The sequence below is a fragment of the Grus americana genome, chromosome 2, assembly GCF_028858705.1.
Source record: "Grus americana isolate bGruAme1 chromosome 2, bGruAme1.mat, whole genome shotgun sequence".
Taxonomy (NCBI): Eukaryota; Metazoa; Chordata; class Aves; order Gruiformes; family Gruidae; genus Grus; species Grus americana.
Window position 1 is genome coordinate 120,107,724 of NC_072853.1, and position 16,203 is coordinate 120,123,926.

The 16,203-nt window shown below is 42.9% G+C and overlaps 1 protein-coding gene across 5 annotated transcripts in view; it reads right to left on the minus strand.

Moving 5' to 3' along the window:
• Positions 1 to 15,576, minus strand: part of TRAK1 (trafficking kinesin protein 1) — a 130,333-nt gene extending 114,757 nt beyond the window's left edge. Inside the window, exon 1 of one of the 5 annotated variants that reach the window (XM_054815652.1) lies at positions 15,106 to 15,576. The gene's annotated coding sequence lies outside the window, so the exon portion shown is untranslated. Of the gene's footprint in view, positions 1 to 14,945; positions 14,981 to 15,105 lie in introns of those variants that run through there. The other 4 variants (XM_054815653.1, XM_054815651.1, XM_054815654.1 and 1 more) reach the window with 4 other exon arrangements.
• Between the last annotated feature and the right edge of the window lie 627 nt (positions 15,577 to 16,203).

Genomic DNA, 16,203 nt, shown 5'->3' on the forward strand with positions numbered 1-16,203 from the left:
CATAACTTCTCTCTCTCAGAGCTGTAAGATCAAGATACATTAAGTAGCATTTTTTTTCTTGAGTTTCACAATTAGGCTATTAAACTACACACATGCTCTTCTTTCTGACTTTATTATGAAAAAAAGAGTATATTTTAAGAAACTAGGCAAACTCTTCCACCTTTTCAACCAAAATCTAAATGTTAGGAGGAACTCGGTCAAAGGAGAAACAAAGACCTGCAGCAGAAGAGCATCTATAGAATGAAAAGATACAGCCTCAAACAGCATCAGTTTGATCATAAATTCTTAACAATACCAAAAATTGTACAACACAACTGCCTACAGAAGGCTCTATGTATGTGGTCATGCTGTAGATTTCTGACAGTGCAAATAAGGCGAACCCACTTCATTCCCACCTTAAACTACAACTGGGGAGCTAACTGCAATGGCAGCAACAGCTGTGTCACAAGTGTGGACTATGGCAAAGATCTGGGCTGGCACCAACAATGAATTACACTGCTTTTTAAAAATAAATTTGACATCAGACACATTGAAGAAGTCTTCTGTTGCTGTGCTGTTGCTTGTGTAACAGATAGAGTAACTACAAATAAGACACATGATGCCCTTCGACTTGGCAGAAAAGATTGCTGATCACAAAACAAGCATAATCTCTGAGGCACAAACAATTTGCAGAACTAATAAAGTCCTCCTGCATAAGTCAACTCGCAACTGCTGGCTTGGAGTGGGCACATAACTACTGTTGTCTCCAGATTTTGTTTCCTCACTCCCAAACTCCTTTTTGCCTTCTCTCTGGTGCCACATGCTGTAGCTCCAAGTCCCATGTGACAGCAAGCAGGTAGAGACAAGGAATCCTTCCAAGCAGGTTAGTACTTCCACACTTCAAAGAGACAGACCCTAGCCATCTACGCTGCAGTCACCCTATTTCATTCAATACAACAATATCTGCATACAATTTGCAAGTGCTTAGCTTTACTCTACTTACAAGATCAAGATGCTGATCAGGAAAAGGCCAGGAATCTTAACCTGCATGCTTTCTAGGCCATCTGCATGCTATGTTCTACCCCTCAGTGATCTGTAATTTATCCAGAAAAGAGTTTTCCCTTCCTATTTCAATATGTGCCTTATTAAAGCAGCTGTCCTGATAGAACTTGTATTTTGCTATTCAGGAAACTACAGGGTGGAGCGTAAGACAAATGAGTACGTTAGATGACAAAGACAGACACAATGCAAACTTTGTATAACTGCAAAGTACAGTCATTGATATTACAGGTTATGGTAACTGTGTCTAATTCCTGCTTGGCCCGATTCCCATCTCCCTAAAAACATGTCTCTGACAGTACTGCTGCAACACAGTCTGCAGAAGATTGTGTGTAGATGGGGGAGCTGTTTTAACATTATAAACTAATCATAAACCTCATAAATAACATCAGACCACAGACACATGCAGCCATAAAGTAGCCTAGAGGCCTTCCAAACCACAGTTAAGCTTGGTTAACAAGAGAGTCCCCTACCTTACATAACCTTAATATTCACAGTTACACTTTGACTGAGCACTTTATATAAAAAGAGGTGATAGGCTCCAGTGAAAGTCACTTGGCTAAACTTAGCTCAAAGAGTAACAAACCCCAGAAGCACAAACCACAGAATAATCAGCAATTTCACCAAGTCTGAATTTTGTGCCAGTCGATATCCCTGTCCTGAATAAATATCAAAGTAATAGTTAACAGAAGTAGATAGCACATTCATACTATTGCAACTTTGGACTGATTTTTGAGTTGGGCGTGCTCTGTAGACAAGAGGCAAAACTTGGACAAAATACCCAAGACAGCATCACTATGCTCAGTTGCATTTACCAGCACTGAGCTGAAACAGGTTAACAGACTAACTTTGCCCTCCTGTTTACACCATCTCCCAAGCAAACTCCCCTATTTGCAAACCCACCCTTCTAGGCGCAAATGGGAACTGGTCCAAAGAGAGTGTCAATGTTGCCAAGAAATGTATTTGCTCCTTTTCGTGCATTCTTCTCATCTAAACTGCACACATATTTTACCACAAAGAATTATACCCCAGGGCACAATGAAAAAGCTGAAGCATCAATGCCTAAGTATTACAAGAGCCATTTGCAAATGCAGAAGACAGTTGTTTCATGCTCTCATTTGCTTTGTGGTCATTTAGAAGTATGCAACTACAAAAGCTCCATAGAGAGTAAAACAAACATACACTGTGCAGAGCTCACCTCAGTGAAGATCTCTTAACCTGAAGGTCATATTGTCAGCACTGCAAATGTGGAAGCAGCTGCTGACATTTGAGGTGATCCATGTATTGCAGCACACCAGATCCAAGAGACTGTAATTCAGAGACGCATCTGAGGTGTCAATGATTCTAGACTCTTCTACCTCCACATCTGTGGTACTGTATACACTAACTATTATTCAGTCAAGTACACTATTGTATCCAACAATAGCAATTCAGGCAGTTTTTGGGGGTTTTTGTTTGGTTGATTTGTTTTGGTTTTTTTTTTTTTTTTTTAATTAAAAAGCGGAGAAGACCAGAGGTCAATATAGGCTCCCAAGACAAAATAATCACCATTTTGAACCAAACATCGTGTCTTGTAATGTAACAGATCCTTCCTTCCAAGTTCTATTTCCCCTTTCCCCAAAACACAGGAATGTAGTGATAGGGTGGGTGGCTTTCTCCTTCTCCACCTTTTCCACTTCAGACACGCTAAGGGTGATCTTCACACAAAAAGCAGTAAGTAACGATCTGTTTAACCATTGTGATTCAAGTCTGGTTTTGTAGTTCTAGAGTGTAAACCGTAAACTATGTTGAAGCTCAACTCATTTTGTTGGCTCCTGGAATTATTTCCCAAAAGAGCAAAGAAAAAAAAAAAAACAAAACCACCACCAAAACCAACCAACCAACCCCTTTAAAATCAGTAATCCACAACCTTGCAATTTGGACTTCACTCAAGGAACCATTCCCAAGTTACAGGGTCATATTCTGCTTCTCATAATTGATAGGCATTTACATCTGTAAATATAAATTTCCAACTCCTACTAAAATCTATTCTCCAAGAGGTGAGCAAGTCCAAATGCCTTTCTTTCAATTTTAACAGGCACTTTGTGAAGTTTTTGTTAGACATGGAATACAGCATAACTTCTGGCCACCACAGTCATCTGGGGTTTATCATAAAATCTGGCATACTGCATAAGTTTTCCTAGAGAACAACTTCTCAGTATCTTTTGTGAAAATGTATTTAGAAATTTATAAAGAATTAATTCAATTTTGGATTTGTTTTTGTTTAAGAGCTATATCTTAAATAAGACCTTCACTTGCATTTTATCAGTTCCATTTAACCTTGTTTGTTAATTTCTCTTTCAAAAGCCTCTGTGTAACTAGTTCCTACCAAGAATTTTACAAACCATTAACTGACTCTCTGTAAAGAAAAGGAGATTACCAGGTTCTCTCTCTGAACTCTTAACTGAGGAGATCTGTAAGGATTTAAGGAAAATCTGTAATACCTGACACACAAAACAAAGCTAGAGAAACAATATGGTTAAAAAAAAAAAAAAAGGGAAAGAAAAAAGAAAAAACAAGAGCAGGGAGAAAAAGTAGAGAAGATTAGCCAAAGTGTCAGAATTCATAAAAGATGCTTGCAAATGTCTTTAGTGCCCCTTAAGAACATTCAATGCTTTAATATTCCAAGATCCTAAGAGTTCAAAATCCTTTCATTTCTCCAGTGGTACCTGACAATACCATTGAACAATGCAGTGTCCAAAATAGTCCCTCCCAAAGGTTATTCTTTAGCTTCACATACACTCAATTCCCAGTTGCCACACAGCTATATTTTCCTATCACAAAAACAACAGTTTCCAGTTAGGAATCAGGGCAATCAGGAACCATCAATTCCCATTCAGAAGAGAAATTAATTACCTGTTGTAAGATTCACATCAGAACTAGAACAGGCCGAAGCCCTGTAATTTCATGCCTTCCCAATTTCTTGGGTTTGAAATAAGTATTCTATAGCTGTTCAGTCTCAGACTTCGTTACATCAAAAAAAAAAATCTTTGATTGCCCACATTATAACAACTGCTTGCTTATCTTTTCCAGAGAAAGGTTTGAGGAACAAAGAAGAGAACACAGTATTACATCTGCTGTAACTAGTCATGTTATAAGCCAGATCATTTTCCTGACTATGCAGCCCCTCCTATTTCCTCTTACTCATTTCTCCGGCTACAATACTATATCATGTCTTTATCTTCAAGTTATCCCTGCTGGTCATAGGATCAAAACAATAGGCTTGCTGCTAGGTGCGTTGAGGAATTTCCTCTCAGCCTTCTTGAGGAGGTAATTAGTGCTAATTTACCATCTCAGATAAGAGAAATAGGACAGGGTATTCAATCTTCCCTGTGCAATTCTGCTAACCAAGATTACTAAAATTATGTTTGTTTCTTTCATTAAAAAAAGCAAACAAAACCAACAAAACTCCCACACAACTAGCAAATGAGACAATTTCGATAACATTAACTCATTTTTAGAGAGAGCTATATAACTTAATGCACACACATTAAAAACAGGGTGCGGTGTTATACACCTAAAGCAAACCAAACACTAATTGGCCTTGCCTGCACACTCCTGCCTTGCCTTTGTGCTATCTCCAGCATTTAACTCCCTGAGAAACACAAAATGGCAAAAAACTAAACCGAAAGAAAACACGTTTTTCCCAATTTGCCTCCCTGGCTTATTTCCCCCTTGGTAACAGTCAGTGTGAAAGATCCGTGGACAAAGCAGTACAACACATAGCTGGTGACAAGGTAAGACTATTCCCACCAGAGATGCAAACTGAGACGAGGCTAATCTGGCTACAAAAGCACAGCCTTCAGGCACATGCTTTCCCAGTCATCTCTAGGTACTATCAGTGTAGGCTGTCCGGAAAGCGCACGCTCATCCTACTGCACGCTTACCCTGAAGCCATGTATTCCCACCACTCCTCCTTCCTCAGAGACATTGGTGCTTGTACCACTCCACGTCAATGTGACCAGGAACACAACCTGGCTGAAAGGCTAAGCCAAGGGGATGGGGGAGGCAGGACAGGAGAGAACGCACAGAGGCTAGTGTAAAGCAGTTTTCAGCTAGATTGGCTCGTTGAGCTGGGCCACTGCATGCCCATACAAGAAGCAGTGCATGAGGGAGATGTGAGGATGGGAAAGGAAGACTGCCCTCTTCCACAGCTTCAGATGCCTGTCAGGGAACCACCTTTTTTTTTTTTTTTTTTTTTTTTTTTTTTTTTTAAAGAGTCAAACCACTAAACCAAGGCACTCTGTTGGCTTTGCTTGTTAACCCACTTTTAGGCAGTTACTTCCCAACTTCTCTCTGCAGCTTTGAGGATTTTCAAATATTGGTGTGCAATGCTATCTTCCAAGCTTCATTGCCATGAGAACAGCAGTCCCTGGCAGGACTCAAATCATCAATATTTCCATTAACAGCTGCGTGTGCTTACCCATCGCACCACAGGACTGAAGGAAACCACGACGTGAGTGCCCAGAGCCAGAGTTTACAGAACTTACACGAGCATTAACCCAAGGCTTAACAGCAATGGCCTCTTCTGGAGATACAGAGAGATGCAGTTCCAGTTTTGATTTACCCAGGTCAATTCTATAGTCATATGACACTGAAGCTGTAAAACTGACTGGCAAATGAATAATCAAGAAACATTTTTGTTGTTGTTGAATTCATACCTGCTGGAAGAACAACTGTGCTAGATCTACAAATCCAAGGAATAATTCATTTAGTCAGGTGGTAGAAAGGAAGAAAGGTCAGCTTTAATGACAAGATTTTTTTAAAGGAAAAAATTAATTATGATGAACAATAGGGACCATTAAAAGTACAGTTTTGTCCACCTGAATTGTAACTTATGTTTAAATACCAGCCAACAAGTCATGTGATTATTATTTTAAGGAATCATCAGTTTTACATTAGTATGTGAAATTAATTCCAGTTCTTAAATCTTACTGTAAATATTCATGTAGATCAACATATGGCATTCATAATACTTTGAGATCCAAAAAGCATATTTAAGGCCACATTTCATAGAATGGTTTGGGTTGGAAGGGACCTTTAAACATCATTAGTCCAACCCCCTGCCACGGGCAAGGACATCTTTCACTAGATCAGGTTGCTCGGAGCCCCATCCAACCTGGCCTCGAATACTGCCAATGATAGGGCATCCACAACTTCTCTGTGCATACCATTTCAGGCCATATCATTAAGATACCTGATGGCAGGACATGTACCAACAACAACAATTTGGAAACAGGGATAAGACACAAAATATCCCTCAATGAATGAAATAACATCATAATAAAATCATGAATGCTGAATTTAAGAAATCCACTCTGCTTTCAGGAGATGTATTCAGCATCAATACTCAAACCGCAGGAGCATCAATCTGCCTGCTCCACCAGGGCTGAGAACCTTTTCATTAGAGTTAGGTCTCTACCATGAACTGTTAATTCTATGTTTATTCCCTTCGAACTACACTTAGCTATGATCTTTGCCTTTACAAACAAACACCCCTAGCTTTAATACACTGCTCATTACACAAAAGCGGTTATCTACATTTCATTTTTTTTTAAAAGAGATAGGAATACCTCCCCTGAACAAAATAAAAAAAAGATTCCTATCCAGACTTTTCTAGTCAAAAATCTAATTTCCCTCCTGTTGCCTCCTATGCAGTATAACAGTGCAGTGGGACATTAATAACAAAACTTTGCATTTTTCTTCTTTTATGTCAACATACAGCAGGTATCCTCTGAAAGTTGATAAATAGTACAAAATGGGTGCAGTGTTTACTTTTGGAGGGGGGAGTTTAGTAAGTCAGGCTCAAGATGCTCTAAGACTCTGACTTACCTAGAGTAGTCATCAGTGAGTAAAGCAAGATGGTGCTGTGTCTTGGATGTGCTGTGTTCCTAGCCTGTGAAAATCCCAGACTCCCATTTCAAACACTGATCTTTTTCATAGCAATACCCTCTGGTTAGCTTAATAGTCCATCAGTTTTACTGAAAGCAAAAAGAACATAGAAATTTCACTGAAATCACTATTGTAATAGTAGCACTACCTTATCCTGAACAACCTGTCTGCCAGACATGTATTTAAAACTTTCGTAAAATGCACTCAAATTACTTTAGCAAATCAGAGAAAAAGAGAGTCTTCTGGCCCACCTGGAGTTTTTCCTGTTGTAGGATTAGTAATGTAGACTACCAACCTTAGTACTGTAAATAAAGTGCAGAGGTAGTTCTCATGTCTACTGAGGAGGCTGCCTGGTTCAGATACTGGACCCAATCAGGTCCTAAACAGCTTATAACACGAAGAGTGTGCCAACCCACTGATCCCAAGAGACTGACAAGCTTATAACAGAGACTGACAAGAACTGGATTTAATTTTAGTACTGGCATGAATTCCTAAGTTACCTCAGTCAAATGTTTTGATCTTGCTGTCCCCCTTCATCCTTTGCAAAGTGAGAGAAGACTGGTTTTTGTGACTTGTGAGTGCTTAAACAAACCCGTTCATCAGAAGATTCCATTAAATGTTTTGTACCTTTTGCGATGTAAAAGGGCAAAGTATTAAGAAAGTTGCATTTGCCTGAGGTACTACAGTTCCTAAATGAAATCTCATTTAGTAGATAAAAGTAGTACAAATTACTGTCACAGAGAACAATGTTCTCTACAAAAAAATGATAGCATAACATACAGCCAATAGCATGACAGTAGAGATCACTTTGGGACAAGATTGTATCCTTCCAGGTAGGTATAGTATCTAACCTTTCTCAGTCTTCTCATTCTAACGGCATTGGATGTCTTGCAAAATAAGGTTTTTTGAGAAAGCCATTATGGAGTAAAATTCTAGGCAACAAATACGAAAGTAATCAAAGGTTATAAACATTTCAGACAATCAGAAGCAGCATTTTCAGTTCAGATTGGTTTACACTGGAAATTACGGCTCTCGGGTCAGCCATGAATCCCTAGGTCACACCATAACATGCTTACCTACCACCTGACAAGGTAACATAATCCTCAGGAAATGCAGCCCTAAAAGCACAGATTTTGTTATGACCTTCACATACGCAGGTTTGCAGAATTCATTACAGGACCAAAGCATCAAAGAAGGTAATGTTTTCGATACACGCTGATCTTCGGCCCCTCCATAAATTCCTGGAAGTGATCATTACTGTAGTATTATCATAACAAAACAGAAGTCTACCATTCCTTTCAGAAGGCAGCGCAATTTGTGACTACAGGAGAAGATCTATAATAAGAAACCGTAATACCAGACAGATTGATTTCTTCCTCATCACCTTACATAAACAGTGCATACCTACTCAGAAATCAGCTAGTACGACCACTCACAGCTGCAGAGAAAGAAAAATCCATTCAAGAGATGTCTAAAGGACAGTCTAAGGACTTTGATATTGCTCCAATGTCTTCTAGTTCTGCTCGTTTTATGGGTACCACTGGGGCAATAGGTTTGCATGGAGTTGAACTGCAAGGTTTCTGCTTACTGCAGAAGGGTGGACGGTGCTCCCTTGCAAAGCATGCAAACGTGCAGTATCTGACAGTGAAACTAGGCTTTCTGGGACAGACAACGTTGTTAGCAACACAAGCTCCACTTATACAAACACTGAAGAGTAAAAGTCTCCATTTCCCACAAGTAGCAGGCTTCGATGTAATTTTTTTAAAAAATACCCCTGTCTTCAAAGAAAACTGCAGTTCAGTATTCTCTAGGACATCAGATTATGGCTGCTGTCAGACTATAATTCATGCAGAGTCCTGAATTGCACAATATTAAAGTTCAATATGACATTACCAGCACCTGCTTTTAAAAAGAATAAATTATGTGAACATACACTACAGAAGTGCACTGATTGGTTCTAATCTACAGTAATAAACTAATCGCCTCAGAGGGGCATGTAACTATTTCAATGTCTCCAGTTTTCATTCTTCCCCTCCAGATTATGTTTCCATTGTATGAACATTTTCCTAACCTTTGGTTTCTATTAACAGATGGGACAAGTCAACTCAACATTATTTTAGACTTTATTGAAAACTAATGACAAGCAGTTTTTCCATGTTTTGTTTGAAGCACTGGAATTATTATATAGGAGGCAGGGGGGTGGTTTTCTTATGTTTTTCCTTTAACAGCTGTAAGACAGGCAGGGAAACTAGATGAGAGGGGTGATCCTTCCCCTCTACTCAGCACTGGTGAGGCCACACCTGGGGTACTGGGACCAGTTCTGGGCTCCCTAGCGTTGGAGAGACATAGACTTGCTGGACAGAATCTAGTGAACTAACACAATGAAGACAGACCAGAGCATCCCTCCTATGAAGACAGACTGAGAGCTGGCATGGTTCAGCCTTCAGAAGAGAAGGCTCAGGTGGATCTTATCAGTGTGTATAAATACATGAAGGGAGGGCTCACAGAGGCAGGCTCTTTCCAGTGGTGCCCGTGTCCAGTCACAGGATCAGAGACAATGGACACCAACTGAAACACAGGAGGTTTCCCCTGAACATCAGGAAACACTTTTTCACTGTGAGGGTGACTGAGCACCGGCACAGGTTGCCCAGGGAGGTGGTGGAGTCTCCATCCTTGGAAATATTTAGAAGGTATCTGAACACAGACCTGGGCAACTGGTTACGGGTGATCCTGCTTGAGCAGGGGGGTTGGACCAGATGAGCTCCAGAAATCTCTTCAAACCTCAACCATGCTGTGATCCACCAAACACAAAGTGGCACACTTCCCACAGAGCTCCAATCTTCACACTGGACCATAAAGTTGACTTTGTTTTACAACACATTGCCTGCAAAATCCCAAAAATACAGACTCTTAATCACTTTATATTTCTCTTCTTTGCACTTTCTCTCTGCACCAGTCTTTTTCATCCTGGTCTTCATTGATTTCCTTAAATGGTCTGCAAAAAGAAACTAAGGAAATAACTTTTACATGCTCTACTACACATAAGACTTAAAGGTATTTGCAGACCTCCTACAAAGTTATGAGAGATTCACAAATTAAAAGCAGTAGGGAAAAAAAAGTGACTGTCTTAATAAAACCTCTTGCTTCTACTTTCCAAACCCTTTAGAACATGTCATATAAGGAAAGTTTAAAATAGGGAAAAAAAACACCAAAAAACCTCCAAATCAAAACACACCCACGAGCAGTTTTCACATGGCTATTTCAGTAGGAAAGCAACATTTAATGAAAAAAATACCTGGATAATTTTTCCCCAGAGTGATTACAAACATATATAATTCTTAACTCAGATCAAAATGCTTCAGGATGCAGCCATAAGCTCATAGTTTCAATAATCAAGCTACATCACCTAGTTGTTCTTTCTGGTCTTATGGTCTATGAAGAGCAACATCTACCTGCTGATGTTACAAAACCTGAGGAGGAAAAAAACCCAAACAAAACCTCTGCTGATTTTGCATGAGTTTTAAAGAGGGAGAGCCTTTCCAAAGAAGCCTGCTAAGAACAAGTAAGTGAAGACAGCAGAAGTAAACCAGTCTTTTTTAGGTTAGTTCATATCACTTTACAAAAATCTAAAATCATACTGGCTTACACATTAAGTTTGAGAATTACATTAGTCACAATAGAGACGATAATTCATGGGCATCTTGCTCAGGAAAGAACACTCAGAAATGCAGACTGAACTGAAAGTTAGCAAAATGAAAATATTCAAGTTTATTCTTAAGCATATTCTCATTCTGTATCATAAAGTCTGCTTATAGCCCAAGAACATCAACTACCCAGTATTTCTCTCTTCTGTTCATACAGGTGCTGGGAGTCAAGAATATTCCATAAGAACACAAATACATAGCAGGCTATTGTCAGCATTGGCATTAGCATCTCATCTACCAACATGCAACTGGTGTTGGTTATACTAGAGCTTAGAGTGCAGCAGTTTCAAAATCAGCTTATGCTGACTGAAGACACTCCTCTCCTGACACCAAAGCCTCAGCCACTCCTATTGATTCCTCTGCCTCACTGTTAGCAGCTGCTCAGCTGCCCAGAGGACAGACAATCTGATTCAAAGTTAACCTTAAAAACAGTTCTTGGCTAAGTCACAGAATTGATTCCCAGCACCATTAATATGGGAGAGGATAGAAGCGGGAATCCACAGCCAGGGGAAAATTCACTCCGCTGGGCAGCAACGTGGTCTTAAGTCATAACAATCCAATAACGAAACTTTGCAAGAGCTTTTAAACCAAGCTCTTCTCACATTTCGTTCCTTCTTTCTATTTCTGACTGCTACAGTGTTCTAACTTCTGCTATAAATGCAAGCAAAACCAACAGGGCTCTAGTATATATTGATCTATTGGAATACTCAAAAAAACCCAAAACACCAAGACACGCACACAAGGAAATATGACAGTGAAAAAGTAGCAGTGAAATTTGGTTTTGCAGCATCTAATGGACTGAAAGGTTAGGCAATCCTGTGCAGAGAAGCTGTAAGATAAGGCAAAGAATTGACTCCAGTACAGTCACTAACTGATTTAACTAAAGCAAATCTGCCAACATAATTGAATCTAAGAATTATCTCTGAGCTAGTCTGTTTGTGCTATCAATAAGCCTCTTAGCTGGACAACCATAAGCAGGATGACTATATAGCATGACTTTTTGCACTGTAATCAATAGGCTCCAATAAAAAGAGAAATATTGATGAATCAAAGTTCAAATAAAGGACAGTTTTAGAGAAAGGATATTAGCAGTGAACTCCTGAAATTTATTTAGGAGACATCATGTTATTCACTACGAAGTAAAATAAAGTGTTTGTAAACTCACACAGCTATCTCAGTCAAACCACAGAGTAACCAGGAAGACTTTGAATCAGACACCAACTGGTATCTTGGAAAGCCTACCTTAACAGAAGTTAATTCTCAAGATTTTTATCTCTCCCAGTAGCACTGATCCCACAACTGAATCCACAAAACTGAGCCCTCCATACAAGTGCAGCATTCCAAGGAGGCAATGGCATTGCTTATGGAGTTCTAATGATACAAACATGACTCAGAAACATACCTTCACAGCACAGGCACTGTAGATCACAAACCAGTTTTACAGTCCCAGCATTACAAAGCTTCATATGTTGAGCCGCCTACAACTGAGATGCAATAGCTGTCACTTAGTGAGCATTTCTCCTACTTAGTATGTTTTTTATGATAACTCTGAAAGCCACTTGGTGTACAGCCGCTACTGGAATCTATGCCTTTTAATAGCCCTTATGCAACACGCCAAGTGATAATCTCATTGTTCCTTGTTTCTGCTGTGAACGTGACCATCACACAGGAAGATGCCAGCATGCCTTTGGTCATTTTACATGCAACTTAAGTGTATTCTTTAATCTTGATGGCATCACTAAGCTCCCTACAGAGGCAGAACTGCAGTGTACATCTGGAGACATGGATAGTTCAAAAGAAAAACAGAACCAGTTATAACAGCCTACCTATCAACAATAGTTCTCTGACCAACAGGCTCCTAATTCCGCATTCTAGTTGTCGGGACTTCTCACATCATACTGGTCTCTCTGTTCTTGTGTTGATATGGGAGTATTGTGAAATAAGCAGCACATGACAAAGTGACAGTTTTGTGAGAATTAAACTGGGGTTATTAAAGTTACATGATGAAGTACCCAGCCTAATATTGGAGGCTTATTAGAGGAGGCACCCACTTTTGCCAACAGAACAGTCATTACTGGGGCAGGGGGAAAGGTATCAAAATTTGAAACAAAGAACACACCATTTTTTGCAAACTAACAAGAAACACTTCACCATCCTTGATTTGAGTACCACTCACAACGTACGACATCCAGACAATACAAAACAAATGATGTCCCACTAATGCTACTTCTGATCCTAGTAGCAGAAGCACTAACACACCCCAATTCTGGAAATCTGGAAAGAAACAGATTTCAAACAAACATAACTCATACACTGCCTTCCCCCTCTCAAGGGAATTTTGGGTAACATAGGAAATTGTTAATAAGAAATACACGTACAGCTTTTAGGGTGAAAGGTTTGTTTTTAACTTCTTGTCTTTTGATATTGCAGATGCTGCCTCAATAGCACTCATTCTGAGAATTCTTTCTACTGAGCTATTAGGAAAAAAATAAGTATCTTGCATTCAGCTTACTGTCTATCATAGCAGCTACAGCAGGAAGTTTCAGCGGTAGTATTAATTTCATATTTATATAGTGACAACAGTAAGAAACAACAGTATTGATCAAGTGCACATTTAAAACAAAAATATTTAATCTCCACTCATTTCTACAATACTAATCTCATTCTTCTATCCCAAAGTAGATTGGTTAGAATATTTCAAAAATCAAAAGAAAATCCTCAGAGGACATGGAAAGGTTAGGATCAAATTACTTCTACAAAAGCAATCTGTTACAGGAGACAAAACGTGTGAAGCAGCAAGGAGCTCAGGTGTGAGCTGCAGCACAGAGGAACAGGAGTTCCAAACAGTTCCAGGCAAAACTGTTCCATCTGATCTTGCTCTCTGGTATGTGCAAGTTCACTTGCTCCCACCAACTCTCACCTGCATTCCACAAACTGACAGAATGCCAAATTAACATCCATTAATACACATGGCAAAACTTGCAGATCACATGCTGGTGCAGCTTCATTAGTCAGGACTCTGGATTAAACTAGTCAAGATGCTCAAAGGCTGCAGCGACAACTTGAGATTTCACTGAGATTTTATGCATAAACATATCAAAACCAGAACAACAGTCACTGAAAAAACAGCGAAGTGATAGCTATAATCGTGGCTTAATATAATTTTCTTATGTGCTTCTAAAATTATTTTCCTTATCTGTTGTCATCATAGGTTGCTCTGGCTCAATTAAAACAGGTTACAGTGCCTCAGAGAGGGCACAGCTTTGTGAATATGGTTCCTGGGTTGCAGGACAATGCTCCTTCCTCCAGGCTTCTCATGGAAACTGCAGAAGAGCCCTACTAGGAACAACCGCATTTAAACAGTTCACTTCTAGCATGGTCAGAAGCCAGGGCATTACTTAGAGTACATGAAACTGTATAACACACAGCAGTTAACATGCACATATGGCAAACTGGTTATCATAACTGTTGTTGGTTTTGTTTTAGCTTTGTTTTTTGCTGTTGCTTTCCTGATTGCAAAAAAAAAAAAAATTACACCCCCAACTTAATCTCAGTGGACTGAAAGGTTCAAATGAGGTTATAGATTGCAAGACACAGAAAAGCATCCATACAGGAGACTTCTCCTAGAGTCTGAACAAGAAGCCTGGACTCCCACTCTTTAACAGACGTTCCATTTTTTGGACATTTCCTACTCTTCCCTAATTTTACATGAAAATAAGCTCATCTAAACATCAAGTTCAAAATCATCAGCTCCAAGCCAAAGCAGACACTAAGATCTCAAACTTGCTAAAAACCATAATGGAGTATTTTAGTAATACAAATAGAAGCATACCTCCAAAAGCTATCCATGATCCCTGACACTGAAGAAACCAAGTTACTATTAGTAAGCCTCTCCCCAATGGCTATGAAAGCTATCTCTATAACCGGGGGTCCTTCTAACTGACAGCATCAGCGGTTTACCTGTAAATAATTCACAGGCCAAATTTTGCAAGACGTTCTTGACCTTCGGTAAACAATTACACCCAACTGCCTCTTTCCTTTAGAGGGGCGGAATGGACAAAAGAGCACCGGCACCAAAGCCACGGAGCTCCGCCCGCCCCCGAGCAATCCGGCTGTGAAGGTCGCCCCGTTGCCAGAGTGCTGCGGGGGCCCGAGGAGGAGGAGCCGCTGCACCTTGCTCAGCCACCCGTTTCGCCTCCAGGCGAACGAAGCAGGCCTCGCCCGCTCAACGCCACGGCACAGCGTCCAGACCTCCCGCACCCTCTCGCTCACCTGAGGAAAAGCGGGGGCAGAGGCCGCCACGCCGGTCCCCGTCCCCCCGTTCCCCCTCCATCCCCGGCCGCGCCGCACGCCGAACCGTTACACACCACACGGCCGCGGCAGCGCGCGAGCACCTCTGCCCCCTCCCCGCCGCCTCGTCCCGCGCACTCACCCCGCTCTGGGCCCCCCAGGCGCGCGCGCCGCCAACGGCAGCGGTGCGCGGGCGGCGGCGCCCCCGCGGGCCGGGGGAGCCTCGCTGCCGGCGGCGGCCACCTCCGGGCTGCTGCTGCCCTCACGGCTCGCCCTCGGCCCGCGCCGCTGAGGAGCCGCGGCGTGCGGCGCGGGCAGAGCGCCGCGGGTGCTGTGGCCGGCTGGCGGCTGCTGCTGCTGCTTCTCCCTCCTCCTGCCAGCGCCTCATGTGCCCTCCTCCCCCGGTCTCTCCGGCCGGGCCACCGCTTCAGCTCCCCGCTCTCAAGCGGCGCTCGGGGACCGCCGCAAACCCCTCCCGCCGGCCGGGCGGCAGTACACGTGGGGCGGCTGCTGGTCGCTTCCCTCGGTCGCTGTTGGGCGCAGGGCTCCTCCACTCGCCTTTACCCGCGCGGCCGGGCCGGGCCGGGCCGTGCGGCCTCCTCGGGAGGCGGGGCGGCGCGGCCACCTAGGGGGCTGCGGCACCGCCCGCCGCCGGGGGGGGGGGGGGGGGGGGGAAGCAGCAGGAAGAGGAGTGCCGCCGGCGGACACCTCGGAAGCCGCTGGTTCGGTAATCGCAGCGCTGCCCGCCGACCCCCCCCGCCGGCCATTACCTCATGGCCCAGCCCTGCTGCGGGGGAGGGGCCGCGCGTCGCCCAGCAACCGGCCCCCTGCCGCGGCCCGGACGGCGGGACGGGTTGCCCTGCGCCGGGGCTCTCCGCAGCGGGGGGCGTTTGTCGCTGCGCGGACCAGCCTGAAGGCGGCCGCGGGCAGCAGTGCTGCACGCCACCGCTCGTCCCCGTCCTGGGCTGCGGCGGACGGCCCGCCTCAGAAGTAACTCACCGCTGCTTCGGCCAGAGTTGGCCACGCTGCCCGCGGCCAAACGCTCCCCGGCCTTCGGCGCTGTGGCTGCGCGGGGCGCTCTCTGCAGAGCAGCCCGGGCGAGGGGGGCCGAGGCTGCCCCGCTCCGGGGCTCCTGCCGCCCCGACACGGCCGCCTCCCACAGGACGCGAGCGGGCGGCTCCCCGGCGTGGGTCGGTAGCGGCCACGCGAGGCGACCCAGGCCGGTTTGGGAAGCACAGAG